The sequence below is a fragment of the Bos indicus x Bos taurus genome, chromosome 17 (genome assembly GCF_003369695.1).
Source record: "Bos indicus x Bos taurus breed Angus x Brahman F1 hybrid chromosome 17, Bos_hybrid_MaternalHap_v2.0, whole genome shotgun sequence".
NCBI lineage: Eukaryota > Metazoa > Chordata > Mammalia > Artiodactyla > Bovidae > Bos > Bos indicus x Bos taurus.
The window spans coordinates 7,767,014-7,782,653 of record NC_040092.1 but is presented as its reverse complement, the minus strand read 5'-3'; the positions used below and the strand labels follow the sequence as shown (position 1 = coordinate 7,782,653).

The following is a 15,640-nucleotide window of genomic DNA, read 5'->3' as shown; positions in this document are numbered from 1 at the left end:
AGTCTTTTGGAATAAATATGCATCGCTAAATCTGGCAGCCTTACCCCCCACCCACTGGGACATTTGGCAACGTCTGGAGACGTCTTCGGTTGTCAGAGCTGGAGATGCTCTGGCATTTGGTGGGGAGAGACCAGACATGCTGCTCAACATCCTGCAAAGCACAGCACAGCCCCCGTCACGAGGACGTTTCCAGCTCAGAATAGCACAGCTGGGCTGAGTGGTCCCTAGACGCTTACCTCCTTCACCCCTCACGACAGACAGCCCTAACAGGGAGACTTGCCACCTCCTCTGCTGGATACAAGAGGAACTGGAGACACGGAGATGGTCACACGGCTGGCCAGTGGAGAAGCCAGGATTCAGATCCCACTTTGCCAGGATCTGGAGGGCGGCCTCATGGCCCTTCATCCCAAAGGGCAGAGGTTGGGAACCACAAGCTTCAGCAGAGTCCCCAGAAGCCAGCTGGGGTTCCGATGTGTGTAGGGGGAGGAGATGAGTCAGAAGAGGTCCCTGAGTCCCAGCCTGTGCAGCGCTGTGAATGCCCGGCTGCAGCGTCTGCCCCCTCAGAGAGTGGGGAGCTCTGGAAGATTTGTGAGCAGGGGAGGGTCTTTCTTGGAGTTCTACCTCAGGAGGTTTCAACTGGCAGCAAGGGCCGAGACAGAGCTTTTCTGCCAGTTCTTAGAAGGAAACTTCCTCTCTCCTTTCCACAAATATTTCTTGAGCATCTACTAGGTGCCAGGCACTGTTGCAGGAAGATTGAGAAACGAACAAAAACAACATCCCTGCTCACATGCTCTTGAGAAGCTGTGCTCAGTCGTGGCCGACTCTGTGCGACCCCATGGACTGTAGCCCACCAGGCTCCTGTGTGCATGGGATTCTCCAGGCAAGAATACTGGAGTGGGTGGCCATGCCCTCCTCCAGGGGATCTTCCTGACCTAAGGGTCAAACCTGCGTTTCCTGCATTGGGTGTGTTCTTTACCACTAGCGCCACCTGGGAAGCTCTATTGTGAAGCTTAATAAATACATAATAAATACGTATTAGAAGCAGTGGGAGCTGTGAGAAAGATAAAGCAGGAAAGGCGGTGGAGCGTGGAGGGAAGCGTGCTCCAGAGGTGACCCTCAAGGGCGGCCTCTCTGACGGGGTGACTTGAGCAGAGTCCTGCCAGGCGGACATCTGCAGTAAGGGTGTCCCCGGCAGAAGAAACAGTGCACGCAAAGGCCTTGAGAGGGGCCAGCGATCCGCGGGGAGGCCAGCCAGGCTGGAGCAGAGTGAAAAAGAACGGAGGAGGAGGACACGGAACACGCGGCCGGTCGTGCAGGGCCTGTGGCCCTGGGAAGCTTCGGCTTTTACTCTGAGTGAGATGGAAGCTGGGTTGGGTAGGGGGGCGGGGAGGGGTTGATCACGAGAGGAGTGTGAATTCACCTACGCGTGGCTGCCAGATGGGCAGTACATGGAGGGACAAATGAAGATTCAAAGTGGTTAGGCAAGAGAGGAAACTCCTGTCTTATATTTTCTGAGCTTTCCATTCTTGGGCCGGAAATCACAGCCCCACACTCCCCCGCCGGGCCAAGCGCAGGTTCCAAAAACACTGGCCCAGTGGAAGGAATGACAGCAGGAATCCTGGGTGGGATATTTTGGGGGCGCTCTGATGCTAGCAGGGTTGACTCAAATCAGTTCATGTGTGTTGTGTTTTCAGGCTTAAGACGGCAGAAGTGCTCATGAATAATGCAGCCGTATCTGCACGTGGCCCGGTTTCATGCTTGTTCTCGTGATCTGGCAATGCGGCTTCCTGGAGCTTTTGATAGTGGTGGGCTTGGGGACAATGTGACAGGGGAGTCGGGAGGGATGCTGGCTTTCCTGCTTAGGTGTAGTCTGCCCGGGTCCCCGTGCAGTAACCTCCTGGGGGGCTCAGGAGAGGGTGCTGGTTGGCACGTGGGAAAGGGCATTTCCGCCTCCCCACCACGTTGGGCCCACAGTTGTTGGCTGCAGACCCCAGGATGGGAGGTGAGGACACCCGAGTCCTTGTCCCCACGCTGACCCTAATAATCTGTGGCCTCCTAGCAGGCCCCTTCTCCCTGTCTCACTCTCCTGCTTTCTAAGCAGATGCGGTCGGACAGCTCAGGGATTCTAAGAACCTCCAACCATCTGATTTGGCCGGCATCACTTTCCGAGAGCCAAGTCTCCCCCATGTTTTCTCTACTCTGAATTTGCCAAGTCTGTATTTAAGACTTATTAAAAAAAACTCAGTAGCTGATAAGACTTTAGAGAGCTTTCACTCAAGGGAAACAAGGGCTCTACTAAAGCCATTCTAATGGATTAAAGATTTAAAAAAGAAAAAAAAAGAACAGCATTTACTGGGCATTTTATATGAGTGACCTCACTTAAGTATCTCAGTGCCCCCTGAAGTGGATAAAATGTTCTCCATAACAGAGAAGGATATTGGGGCACAAGAGATGACCTTGCCTGCAGTCACGGAGATTGTCAGTGGTACAGCTTGGGAATTTGGCTCCAGTATCCTGCTCTGTATCACTGTGGAGCCCAAACCAGTGACCCACATGTGGTTGTGAGCGACACCGGAAGTGTGGAGTTGGGGATAAGGCTAAGCTTTGAAAGCAGACAGCCTTGAGTTCAGGTCACAGCCCTGCCCTTTAGGGGCTGCGGGAACCTCTCGGACTTGAGTTTCCTCGTGTATCAGTCTGCTGGGGCATCATCTACCGTTCTGTTGTGCTATCATCGGAGGGCTCTTTGTGCAGGGACCAGGCACAGTGCTTGGCTCACCCACTTAAGAGTGAGATAGAACCCAGTTCAGCGTGAGAAGGACATTTTGCTCCCCTTTCTGGTCACACATCTGCTCCACTTGCAGGTCCCCTCAGCGTGGGATCGTGCTCTTCTTGGGTCAGCCTGGGGCAAAGGGGGTGAGGGGCAGGGCCAGGGCCACAGGAGGGGTGCTGTGGATGGGGAAGGGGCGTGTTTGGGGATCCACAGGGACTGAGCCTCCTGAGTAGGAGTCCGGGAAGCTGAGTCTTGACTGACGGCATCACCATCTTGTGGTGGGCAGCTGGAGCGTCCCTCTGTGTCTGGCCACTCTTCGGTCCCCAGTGGAGGTAATTCCTCTGCCTCAGGAGGTCGGAAACCCTCGTGAGCCTGCCAGCCCTGCCGCTTAGGCACTGTGAGCCCCTGGGTGAGGCGGCTAGGAGGGCTGGACTCGAGTGGGGGTGGGTGGCATATTTTCCTCTCTTTTAGTGGTGCAAGAAGATAGGAGATGAGTAGTTTTTGCTTGGAGGTTTATTTGGTGCTTTTTCTTTGCAAAATCTTGAAGGAATTCAGTTTCTGGGTGTTTGTAAAGGACAGTGACAGGACCTTTTGCAGTAGACCTCCATACAAAAATCGGATACCTGAAGCCCCAGGAGATCAAGGGGCTTGGTGATACTTTCAGTGTTCAGTGAATTCTCCTCTAATTATTATTTAGTGCATTATGTTGAAATAGAACATTGGAATTAGAGCAGCTATTATTTTTCTTTTTAAAAAAAAAAGAAATAAAGACATCTTTACCACTACCATTTATTAAACACTAAGTGCTTAGCTCTGGCTCATTTAATCCACAAAGCAGTCTTCCTTTAGGGTAGGTACAGATTGCAGTTCCTCTTTACTGATGAAGAAACTGAAGCTGAGAGGTTAAGAAACCAGACTAAGGAAGGTCGCACAGCTGCGAAGCAGCACAGCTGGGTATTTTAGCCAGCCCCACCCAATTCAAGTTGGATCATAACTTGCTAACAAAACTAGTTCAGTAAATAAATAAATCTACAAGTATAAAACAGAAAGGGAAAGAGAGGCTAAGAAGTGGATATATCGGTGCAAGGGTTTGGGAAGCTGTGGAGTGACCCGCTTTAGGTACAGCTGTATCCAGGGGTTCCAATGATGTCATCTCTCCATCTCCCTGCCCTGCTTTTTCTCTATATAAGCTTTATGCTCTGTCTCTATGGGGAGGTCGAGTGTTGCCCAGCCGCTCTCAGGGCACAATCTGCCAGCTTGGCATCAACAGAAACCAAACTTCCCCTTCCCTGTGGTTCTAGCGGAAGTCTCAGGATTAGATTTCATGGGACCAACCTGGGTCATGTGCTCTTTTTGCGCCAGTGGCCGCAGGACGGATTCCTCTCCTCCGACTGATCAAGCCTGGGAGGGCAGAGTGTAGAGTCAGCCCTGTGAGAGTAAAGGAGGGGGCCCAGAGGAGAGTCGAGGCGAAACGTCCAGACAGGGAGGTGGAACTCCGGCCAGGAAACCACAGGCGTCCACCTTGACAGCCTGAGGGCGCTGTGTTTGGAGCTCAGCCCCTCACGGTGGAAGTGACCGCTCTGATGCCCCATGCCTGGCTGTGATCCCAGTGCTGCCTGGCGACCTACTGCGTGCAGGTGTCTGCCCAGTCAGAGATTTCTACTCCGGGGTGTGCAAACCCTGAAACTGTACGAACACTCTGTACTTGCCATACAGAGAGGGTATCCTCCCTTCTCCTCAGGACCCGTAAAGGATCCACAGCCCAAATACTCCAGTACGGTAGGTGTTCTTCACTGTGGTTTTAAATAAATCTTTCACCAAGTTTATAAAAGAAAACACCCTGCAAGGTGCTGGGATACAAAGATCCCAGTACTGTTCCCCGCCTTCCACATGCTCAGAAATGGTGGTGTCTCCTAATTTCTAACCCAGCGAGTCTTCTAATAATAATAACAAGCCCTAATAGCAATCATGCTGCTGCTACTGCTGCTAAGTTGCTTCAGTCGTGTCCGACTCTGTGCGACCCCATAGACGGCAGCCCACTAGGCTCCTCTGTCCCTGGGATTCTCCAGGCAAGAACACTGGAGTGGGTTGCCATTTCCTTCTCCAATGCATGAAAGTGAAAAGTGAAGGTGAAGTCACTCAGTTGTGTCCAACTCCTAGCAACCTCATGGACTGCAGCCCACCAGGCTCCTCCATCCATGGGATCCTCCAGGCAAGAGTACTGGAGTGGGGTGCCATTGCCTTCTCCATAGCAATCATAGTGAGCATTTATTGGCCACCTACTGTATTCCAGACTGGCACTGTCCAGTGTGAACTACTAGCCTCATGTGCCTATTTACATTTAAATCAAGTAAAATTAAATTTAAAATACTGTTCCTCAACCTCACTGGGTAACTTTCATACTCAATAGCCCCACAAGGCAACTATACTATATTGGACAATGCAGGGATGGAGCATGTCCAGAAAGTTCTGTCATGTTCTAGACAGCATGCTAAGTGCTTTATATCCATTGATGTACGTAATCTTTAAAAAATCCTTAATGAATAGGACCTACCCCTGAGGCAGGGATGTCGTTGTTCTTGATGAGTCACTAAGTCATGCCAGGCTCCTCTGTCCTCCGTCTTCAGAGTTTGCTCAAATTCGTGTCCACTGAGTCAGTGATGCTATTTAACCATCTCATCCTCTGCCGCCCCTTTCTCCCTTTGCCTTCAATCTTTCCCAGCATCAAGGTCTTTTCCATGAGTGGACTCTTCACATCAGGTGGATAAAGTATTGGAGCTTCAGCTTCAGCATCAGTCCTTCCAATGATATATTCAGGGTTGATTTCCTTTAGGATTGACTGGTTTGATCTTTTTGCTGTCCAAGGGACTGTCAAGAGTCTTCTCCAACACTACAGTCTGAAGGCATCAATTCTTCGGCACTCAGTCTTCTTTATGGCCCAGGGCTTACATCCGTACATGACCCCTGGAAAAGCCATAGCTTTGACTATTTAGGTCCTATTTATCATCCCATTTTACAGATGAGTAAACCAAAGCACAGAGGAAGTGAAGTGACTTGCCCAAGGTCACAGGTGGTAAAAACCAGGATTCCACCCAACCCTTAGACACAGTATCTCACTGCTTTTCCTCCCAAGGTTTGCTGGAGGTGGCTACTCCATTTTCTGGTCCACAGTGTGTGAACCATCTGGGAATTCCATTTCTTACTTTCCTGTGGCCCCTACACCTCCGAATTTCAGGCAGCCTTCCAGAGAATCTCGGCACCGTCTGGAGTCTGTGTGCACCTTCTTTATCCACAAGGCCCGTGGGTCTGCAGAAACAGGAAGTGTTGCCAGGGGAGCCGCCACACGCAGTGGGCAGGGCACCCGGGAGAAAGCTGGCGGGGATCCAGGGTGTGAGCTCAGGATATGAAACACGGGCCCTTTCCCCTGGGGACGGGGGGCAGTTGGGGCAGCTGTCTTTGAGGCTTCTCCGTCTCCACCATTGACTGGGTATAGGAGTATTGGCTGAAAGGACATTTTGCCCAAGGTGCTCCCTGGCAAGTGCTCTTAGCATCAGGCACTGGGGGAGGCTTCTTGTCAAGGGGTGTCTAGGGTACCCGTGCAGGGCGTCCGGTTGGTGGGAACCTCATTCTCAGCCCCAGAACACCTCTCCTTCCAGGCCTGGCTGGCTGGCCGGCCAGTCCTCCGACTCTTGGGAAGCGATGCAGGTTTCCTATTTATACGCACTATTTATAGCACATCAGTAAACCATTAACTGGGCCGGGCTGGCAGCAGGCTGGGAGAGGCGTTTGCTTCTCCTGCAAGCCCCACAGCCACCTTTAGGGTCGTTAAGAGTGAAGAACCGGAGGGAGGGTTTTTCTAACCGTCTGAAGACTCGCAGGCGACCGTCTCATCATTTATTTGTCTGCTCACTCACCATCACACGGATGGGCGGATGGGCCGGCAGAAGGATGCCCCTGGGGCTTTGCCTTCCTTACCTGTGGGTGTGGCAGGCAGGACGGGAGGATGTGGGCGGGGAGGGTGCGGCAGGTCAGTCCCGGAACTGCAGGTGAGAGAGACAGTCCAGAGAAGGAAGCCTTGATCCATTCCCTGTGGTCGCCGAGGTCCTAACTGAGGTCTTCAGACCCCAGCTCTGCGAGACCCCGAAGGCTCCCCACGGCCCATGCAGACTGAGGGCGCGGAGCAGTGCCTTATCCTGTCTGCCCAAAAGCTGGAACCCCTGCCAACATCCTCCATGAGCGGCAGAGTGAGGGAAAGACATTTAAAAAAAAATAGGCTTTATTTTTAAAAGCAGTTTTAGGTTCACTGTAAAAATTAAGTGGAAAGTAGAGAGATTTCCCTTATACTCCCCACCTCCACTTCCCTGTGGGCTTCCCTTGTGGCTCAGCTGGTAAAAGTCCGCCTGCAATGCGGGAGACCTGGGCTTGATCCCTGGATTGGGAAGATCTCCTGGAGAATGGATAGGCTGCCCAGTCCAGTATTCTGGCCTGGAAAATGGGCTCTATAGTCCATGGGGTTGCAAAGAATTGGACACGACTGAGCAACTTTCACTTTCACTTTCCCCACTCCCACACATGGACAGCCTCCCATATTATGGACCCTCCGCCACCAAAGTGGGACATTTGCTAACAATGGACGAACCTACACGAACGCATCATTGTCACCCCAAGTTCATAGTTACATGAGGCTTCACTCTCAGTGATGTACATTCTGTGGGTCTGGACCAATGCATGAGGACAGGTATCCACCATTAGAGTATCACACAGAATACTCTCGTGCATGCATGCTAAGTCTCTTCAGTCGCATCCAACTCTGCGACCCTTTGGACTGCAGCCCGCCAGGCTCTTCTCTGCCTATAGGATGTTCCAGGCAAGACTATCAGAGTGGGTTGCCATGCCCTCCTCCAGGGGATCTTCCCGACCCAGGGATTGAACCCCGCATCTCTTATGTCTCTTGCATTGGCCGACGGGCTCTTCACCACTGAGCCACCTGGGAAGAATACTCTCAGTATCCTAAAAACCTCCCGTGCTCATCTCTCTCTCTCTCTCTCCTCCCAGCCCCTGGGAACCGCCGATGCTCTTACTGTCTCCATAGTTTTGCCTTGTCCAGAATGTCCTACAGGTGGAGTCATGCCGTATGTTGCCTTTTCAGATTGGCTTCTTTCATTTAGGGAACCGATGAGTGGCAGAGAGAGGGAGCTAGGAGGTAAGCTGGGAGAGGTGCGTGATGAAAGATGAAAGATGCCGGCTGGGGTAGAGTGGAGCTGGCAGGTGCTGCTGGACTGCAGCTGTGACGGTGACACTGGGCTGCGCCGGGCTGAGGGAACAGGTGCATCGTCCACCTGGCTGCTGGGGTCCCCACCGTGACCTGGGACTGCAGAGCAGGAGACCTGGATTCAGATCGCAGCCTCTTCACAGGCCCGACGATCTTTGTCCCTCCCAGGTCCACCGCTTCCTTGGGAAAATGAGAATAATAACGACAATACCTGTATTATTGTGAGTCTCTGGGCTCACTTTTGTAAAGCGCCTACCCAGCGTGCAGGAAGCATCTGTATGTGTCTGTTGAATGAATGAATGCGTCTACTGCGTGCCAGGCTCTGTACAGGGCAGACAGTCATGGGTTTGAATCCCTGCCCTGCCGTTTGAAAACCTTGTGCTCTTGGGAAGTCGTTTAGTCTCGCCAAGACTCAGCTTCCTCATCTGTAACATGGGGAGAGTAATTGTGCCCATTTTTCCGAATTATCACAAGGACTGGATGAGATAAACCCCCTAAACACAGTGCCAGGCACAGTGAGCCCCTTATAAGTAAATGCTGGCTGTTCTTACGTAAAACAGATGCAGGAAGCACCTGCTGTGCGGCTGCTGTTAGGTTCAGTGCTCTGTGTTGAGTTGTCTAAGTGTTTATGTATATTTTGGATATTAACCCTTATCAGTCATATCATTTGCATATATCTTCTCCCACTCTGTTTAGATTGTCTTTTTGTCTTGTCGATGGTTTCCCTTGCTGTACAAACAGCTTTTAAGTTTAATCAGGCCCCGTTTGTTTATTTTTGCTTTTATTTCTTTTGCCTTCGGAGGCAGAGCCAAGAGATACTGCTATGGAACGTATTATCTTATGCCCATGAGGCACCACTAAGATGAATAGTAACGTAGAACTAATGTGGATAGTACTCGCTGTACGGATGGGAATGCTGAGGCTCGGAGAAGGGACACGGTTTGCCCGAGACCACGAGTGTGTTAGCTGGGATCTGAATCCTGGAAGTTCGATTCCAGAGTCCGGTGCTCACGGCTGTGCTGTGGGTGTTATTCCGTGTGTGTGCGCTCAGTCGTGTCTGACTCTCTGCGACCCCTGTGGCCCACCAGGCTCCTCTGTCCATGGAGTTTCCCAGGCAAGAATACTGGAGTGGGTTGCCCTTGCCTCGTCTGGAGGATCTTCCCGACCCAGGAATCGAACTCGCCTCTCTTGCGTCTCCTGCCCTGACAGGCGGCTTCTTTACCTGGAACAGATGAGGGTGGGCAGAGCCTCACATCAACTTGAGGGCATCTCAGGAGGGAGTGAGAAGCTCACGTTACCTGGTTCCAAGTCTGAGCATCTGGCTGGTTTTCCAGAGCTGGAGTTGGAGGTAGGAGGTAGGGTGTCGGGTGCAGAGGACTGCGGAAGCCAAGGTCAGCTAGTGGGAGTCACGTGGGTCGCCCGGAAGGGGTGCACGTGTGACTGAGAAGGGACAAGATGTGGTTGGAAGGGAAGGTGGGGGCCACATGGAAGCGGTCACGAGTTGCAGGGCGGTCCCATCCGGGTCCAGCCCCTACATCTGTGTCTGTGCTTTGGAGCTTCCCAGAATATTCCCATCCCCTCCCCCTCCCCCACCCATCAGGCCGGTTCCAGCCCCTCCCACCTCTCACCGCCTGCGCGCCTCGCCCGTAAAAAATTGAAAAATGCAGAGCCGCCAGTTATTTCCATGTAGTGCTTTTCCCTGCCACACCGTCCGTACATCTGTTCCTTCCTTTGAGCTCCAGGGCCCCTCTGTGGGGGCAGTAGCAGGAGGAAACTTTTACCCTCTGCTTTCCAGCTGGTGAATCCGAAACCCAGAGAGTTCGTTTCTACTTGTACTTCAGAACTTGAGCATCACCTCCTCCAGGAAGCCCTCCCTGATCTCCCCACCTCCCCAGTTTCCTTGCTATTATGTTCTCATAGAACCAAGTTTTTTCGCTGCAGAGAACTGGTCTCACTTCACACTGGTTGGTGTGATTTAGTTAATATCTTTCCACTCAGCTGGACTGTGACCTCCATGAGGACAGAGACTGAATCTGCTCACTGCCTGATGCCAGACGCGGGGGAGGTGCCCTATGAATGTTGAGTGAAGGAGTGCGTTTTGGTTCATGTGATCCATGCTGGGAAGGCAGGTGTCAGTGGAATGTGGAAGAGGCACACTTATCCCCGCTTGGGATACAGAGAGTTCAGGAAGGCTCCCAGGAGGAGGGGACACCTGAGCTGAAGCCCAAGTTGCAGTTAGCGAGCTGGAGTGTGCATGGAGGGGCGTCTGGCAGAAGGCACCACGTGGGCAAAGGCGTGGAGGGGAGCCCATCGTGTTGCCCCTGGGGACCCACATCCAGGAGTCAGCTGTTCCAGGCAGGATTGGAAATACTGGCCTCTTACGGTGTGTGCATCTTGCTCTCAGCATCCAGAGTGCCTGCAGAGGGGCCAGCCCATCCACCACTCACGCCCTCACCCCAGTTATTGTTGAGGGGGCCTCTGTGTCACATCCCTCTTCTCCCCACTTTCCCCACATGCTGAGAGTTATTTTTAAAACCACCTCAAAGGCCCTCCAGGCATCCTAATTTAGCGGTCCTCTCCACTGAGTTTCTTGCAGAGTTGTTAAGAGTCAGGCTGCTTGGGGGCCTTCATCTCAGAAGCTGATGCTGCCTCAGCATTAGTCACCCGCCTGCACGGCCAGGCACCGACCCCCTGAGACCCCAGCTGGGGTGGGAACGCTCCTCGCTGGCCTCCGAGGAGCAGGTGGCAGCTCCAGGGGTGTTTATTTAGGCCTCCTATGGGCCACAGGCACTGCGCTGGGTGCTGTAAACAGGGGGTCCCTGTTTGTGGACGGCTCTTGAGCTGAGAGGGCTTTCTACATTATAAACAGCTGTAAAAACAAAAGAGACTCATTTAGACCATAGGTGGCTGAAAAGGAGTTTGCCAGATTTAGCAAATGAAAATTCAGAACGCCCAATTCAATTTGGATTTCAACATGCACCATGCACTCTTTAGGACATACTTATGCTAAATATATATTTATCTGAAATTTACATTTCACTGGGCATCCTATGTTTTACGTGGCGGCCTTGTCCCAAAGCCTGAAACATTTGCTGTCTGACTCGTTGTAGAAGTAGTTTGTCAACCCCAGCCTTACACAAGAGCAAACACGATCCATCAGAAGGGCTTAGGACACTGCCTGGAACCCAGTTCCACAAGCACTGGATGCCGGTATTAGTGTTATTAGTATAATCAGAGTGATCACCAAATATATACCGAACTGCTTGTCCAGTCACTGCCCTAGGGGCCCAAGGTGTACTTGGGAGAGACGGACACTGAGCGGGCAAATCCACAGCTGTGTAGTGACCATCAGGCCTCGCTGAGTTCTCAGGTGCCACGTACGACGCTCTGCCTTAGGGCAGTTCTGAGCGCTGTGTCTGTTTTATCTTTGGAGTCTCCCATAGCCCTGTGAGGTGGTGCAAAACATCGTCCCCATTTCACAGACGAGGAAACTGAGGCCTAGGATTCCCCCAGCTAACAGCAGAGCTAGAGTTTGACCGCAGCCTAGTGGCTCCAAGCCCACGTTCTTACGTCTCTAAAGTGCCTCCCTTTATACCGTGGCAGCTGTGTGCTGGGTCCCACTTAAGGCCCCCTGCCCGTATTTTCCACAGCCCTTAATGACGGTCCTGCATACTGGGCCGAGTGATTCCCATCAGGGGCTTGCAGGGGGTGAACACAGCACAGCGTGAGGAGGCAGGGAGGAGAAGCAAGGTGATTTGGAACCTAGCAGGGCTCCAGGTGGGCAGCATGAGAGTACCTGGGTGTGGGCAGGTGGCAGGTGTGAGGAGGAGAGAGACAGGATGGCCTGGGGGGCCCCCCAGGGGCCCCCTTCCAGCTGTGCAGATTGGTCCGGATTTCCCTGCCTCCCTTCAGAGATGAATCCTCCTTTTATGCTGTTTAAATATTTGCAGGTGGAGGGAGGTTGGGGTGAAGGAGGGCGGGGCATTTTTCTGAATGGTTGCAGGGTGAGGCCGGAGGTGCAGGGGCAGCTGCTCCAGGCCTGACGTGGAGCGGGGGCTGGGCCACAGCCAGAGCAAGTTGAGGTTGCTCGCCTGAATAGAGCTGAAGGGCCTCCTAGTTCCTGCACACCCTCATGAAATCCACCCTAGGCAGGGCAGTGAACCTGACCGTCACTGTCATCTCAAGAGTCACTACTGTTTGTAGAATCCCTATATGTGCTAGGCACTGTGTCCACGATCTCATTCAGGCCTCATGTTGGCCTGGTGAGGTGAGGTGTGCTAAGACCCCCACACACACCGTTTTCCAGATGGGGAAGCTTGTCCAGAGTCAGGCAGGCAGTGAGTGGCCAAGGACTTGGCCCCAGGTCAGTGACTCCACCTCCCAAGCTCTTAGCCTCTCTCACCTGCCTCCCGACATCTTATCCTTAGAGCTGAGAAGCTGGTTCCAAAAGGAGCAAGCTCCCCATCTTTGGAGGAATGCAAGCCAATGTTGGAGGACTCCTGAGAATGGAACTGGAGAGGGATCGCAGCTTCCTGACCACTGTGACCTTTGAGGTCCCCCCGTGCCTCTGAAGGGTCCCCACAATGGTTAGCAGAGTCACATCCGAGTGAGCCAGGTCTCCTGACTCCTAGTTCAACGCCTCTTTCCAGCCCCAAGTTGGGAGACACCGAGGAGTCCCGCCTCACAAATTTCTCAGCACCTGACCCATGACTGGGCAAGACTGGAGGCAGGACTCCAGGTCAGGCTGTCAGGAAGACCTGGGTTCAAGTCCTGGCTGTGTGACCTTCAGGCAGGTCGTATAAACTCTCCATGCCTCACTTTATCCATCTTTAAAGTAGGGGATAATAATGGTCTATTGATTAAATCAGACTTTCTATACAGCTCACCTGGCACTTAGTAGGTACTGTTAGTAAACATTTTCTTTAATAACAAAAGCAGAATGATAAAAAGGAAAATAAAAGCATTTGCTTCACAATGGCCTCTGGCTTCTGCAGAGAGAGACAAAGTATTATTAGAACAAAGGCCCTGGGTCTGTCCAGGCACTGCCCTAGGGGCTCAAGGTTTCCTTGGGAGAGATGATCACTGAACGGGTTTCACGTGGTGATGACCCACAGATCCACAGACATGTAGTGACCATCAGGCCCTGGGTCTGAGTCCTGACTCTTCATGGCCCGGGTCAGATTAGCTAATTCTGTGCATGTGTATCCGTTTCCCCATCTGTAAAATGGGAATAACTTGGGAAATGGCCTCCTTAAGGTTGTGTTTACAAAAACAGTCCCCAGAGCATAGCAAGTGCCCCCCAAAAAGGTAAGAGTACGCTTTAGTGCCATAAAGCTCCTACTGTGTGCTGGCCCGGCCTGCCCTTTCACCAGCAACGTCCCATTTAATCCTCAGCACAGCCCTGCAGGGTGACAGGTTCCGCTTCACAGTTGAGGAAGCCGAAGTGGCAGCAGGGGGGTGACCTGACGGTGCCCACACGGGACACTGGTGGCTGAGCCGGGGTGGGAACGCAGGTCTGTGTGGCTCCAGAGCAGCGCCAACCACAGCCACCGCCTCCGTGCCACCAAGACAGGGCATGACTCCTGGGCCCAGGCTTGGGAAGTCACACTGGATGCCAGGATGCCACCCTGCCACCCGCACTGTCTCCACACCACCCCGTGGTCCTTCCGAGCTGTCTGCCTCCAAAGTGGACTGTGCTCAAGACCATGTCTGGCGGCCTGAGACGGGGAAGGTGGTTGAGAGTTTGAGAGGTCCTCTGTGGCTGCCAGGCCCTCTTCCCCCGTCCACAGTGCTGGCCAGTCCTCGGGGATGGTCTCCCCCAACTCACGCAGGAGTGGGCAGCAGCTTCTTTCTTCCCGCCACAAGACCATGCCCTCTTCTGCAGGATTCTCAGTGACCTTCCTGGGCAGGCTCCCACGGCATTGCCTTTTCATTTCCTCCCTGGCCTCCGGCTGTCGGCCTGTTATTAACTTCTGGGGAGATACTCTAGCCCACATCTGGGAGCCAGCGGAAGTGGGCAGGGGTCTTTACTCACCAGAACCCCTCCTTCAGGCTGAGAACACCTCAGTGCTGCGTTCTCCCCTCCAGCCCCCCACCCTGGATCCATGCCCAAGGCTCCTCCCTGCAGCCAGCTTCCTGACTGTGTGACCTCAAGACCTGAGTTTCAGGATCCACAGCTGTAAGCAGTCTTCTCTGCTCCACAGATTTTGAACTTGAGACAGGGCATGTGTGCAGTCAGGGTGCCGATAGGAAGCAGATGGCTCCCCCAAACCGAGGACATTAAGATGAATTTAATAAAAGGCTGTTGACTACGGCGAGGGAAGGATGCTGAGAGACCGCAGGAAGCGTGCAGCACTCTGTGATATTAACACTGGGAAGCCAGGAGCCACCACTGCCCACAGCCTGACCAGGGTGTGAGAAAGGCATTCCCAGAAGGAGCTTGCTGTGTGGGGAGGGTCCCTGGACACAGCCGTGAATGCCGCGTCTCTTCTGTGAGGATTTGGGGGCAGTTCCCTGTTTTATATCCTCCCCCACCCTTCCCTACTCTCTCCTGCCCTCCGTCTCCATCTCCTTAGCTCCTCTGTGCAGTCTGAGCATGCAGAAGATCGCTTGAGGGTCTTGATAACCACCCTGGGGTTTCTGATTCAGTAGGTCCAGGTGAGGCCGAGCGTTTGTATCTGTAACCAGTTCCCATCTGGCGCCTCTCGGCCCCTCCGGGAGCAGCTCTGCCAGTCCCCATTGCAAGTGGCTCTTAGGACTAAGGGCCGCTCCAGCCCAGGACTGTCTGACTCCATCCCCTCGGCTCTCCCTACCTCGAGCTCAGTACCCAAGGGCTGATTCTCCTGCCTCCTGCCCAGATGAGTTCCCCCTGCGTTTGTATCATTTGCAACTTGTCCCTGGAGATTGCTGTCCAGACGCGTTGATGGGAGGTCAGTGCTGAGATGGAGGTCAGGATGCAGGAGGTTTATGGGGGCCCACTCTTGGGGTCAGGTCCAGGGGAGGTGAGGCGGAGCAGCCGGAGTGGGCGGAGGAAGAAGTTGGGCCCTGAGCTGGTCTCTACAGAAGCCCCCGGCAGCCCCCACCAGCCCCGTGGGGAGCTGGGAGGGCCCCTGTGAGCTGTCCCTTGTGAGGGCAAGGATGCCGGATCTTCACAGCCACATGCATCATTCCCTGTACGGCACCCACCCCCCCGATCTCGGGAAGGAGCGAGACTTTGGAGGGGCTATCTGTGCAGCTGAGGTGACCCTGTTCCGAGGGGCCAGCAGCTCTCCCAGCCTCCGGTCCTCATGGGATCCGAGTGGTGCCTTGTGGCAGCTGCCACATCATCAGAACCTTCTCACGGCCCACCCCTCTCCCCGCCCTCCTCTCTCTGTCCCAGAGGCCCATGGCCCCTGCACCCCACGCTCTTCTTCCTCTGCAGCCCCAAACCAGAAAGGCTTCTAGCTAGCACTCAAGTGCACAGAGCAACCCCCCACCCAGTTTTTTTGCCCCCAGAGCAAAACACCTGCCATGGTTTTGCCACCAGCGGACCTCTGAATCTTCACTTTGCTTGGCCAGGCCCTCCTGCAGCCCCAAGAAGTAAAAGCACCCCCACCAAG

At 53.5% G+C, this 15,640-nt stretch overlaps 1 protein-coding gene across 3 annotated transcripts in view; it reads left to right on the top strand.

Moving 5' to 3' along the window:
• Positions 1-15,640, top strand: part of SGSM1 (small G protein signaling modulator 1) — a 73,677-nt gene that overhangs the window by 4,654 nt on the left and 53,383 nt on the right. Inside the window, exon 1 of one of the 3 annotated variants that reach the window (XM_027566470.1) lies at positions 1,058-1,353. The exons of the other annotated variants lie outside the window; for them this stretch is intronic. The gene's annotated coding sequence lies outside the window, so the exon portion shown is untranslated. Of the gene's footprint in view, positions 1-1,057; positions 1,354-15,640 lie in introns of those variants that run through there. 3 annotated transcript variants of the gene reach the window in all.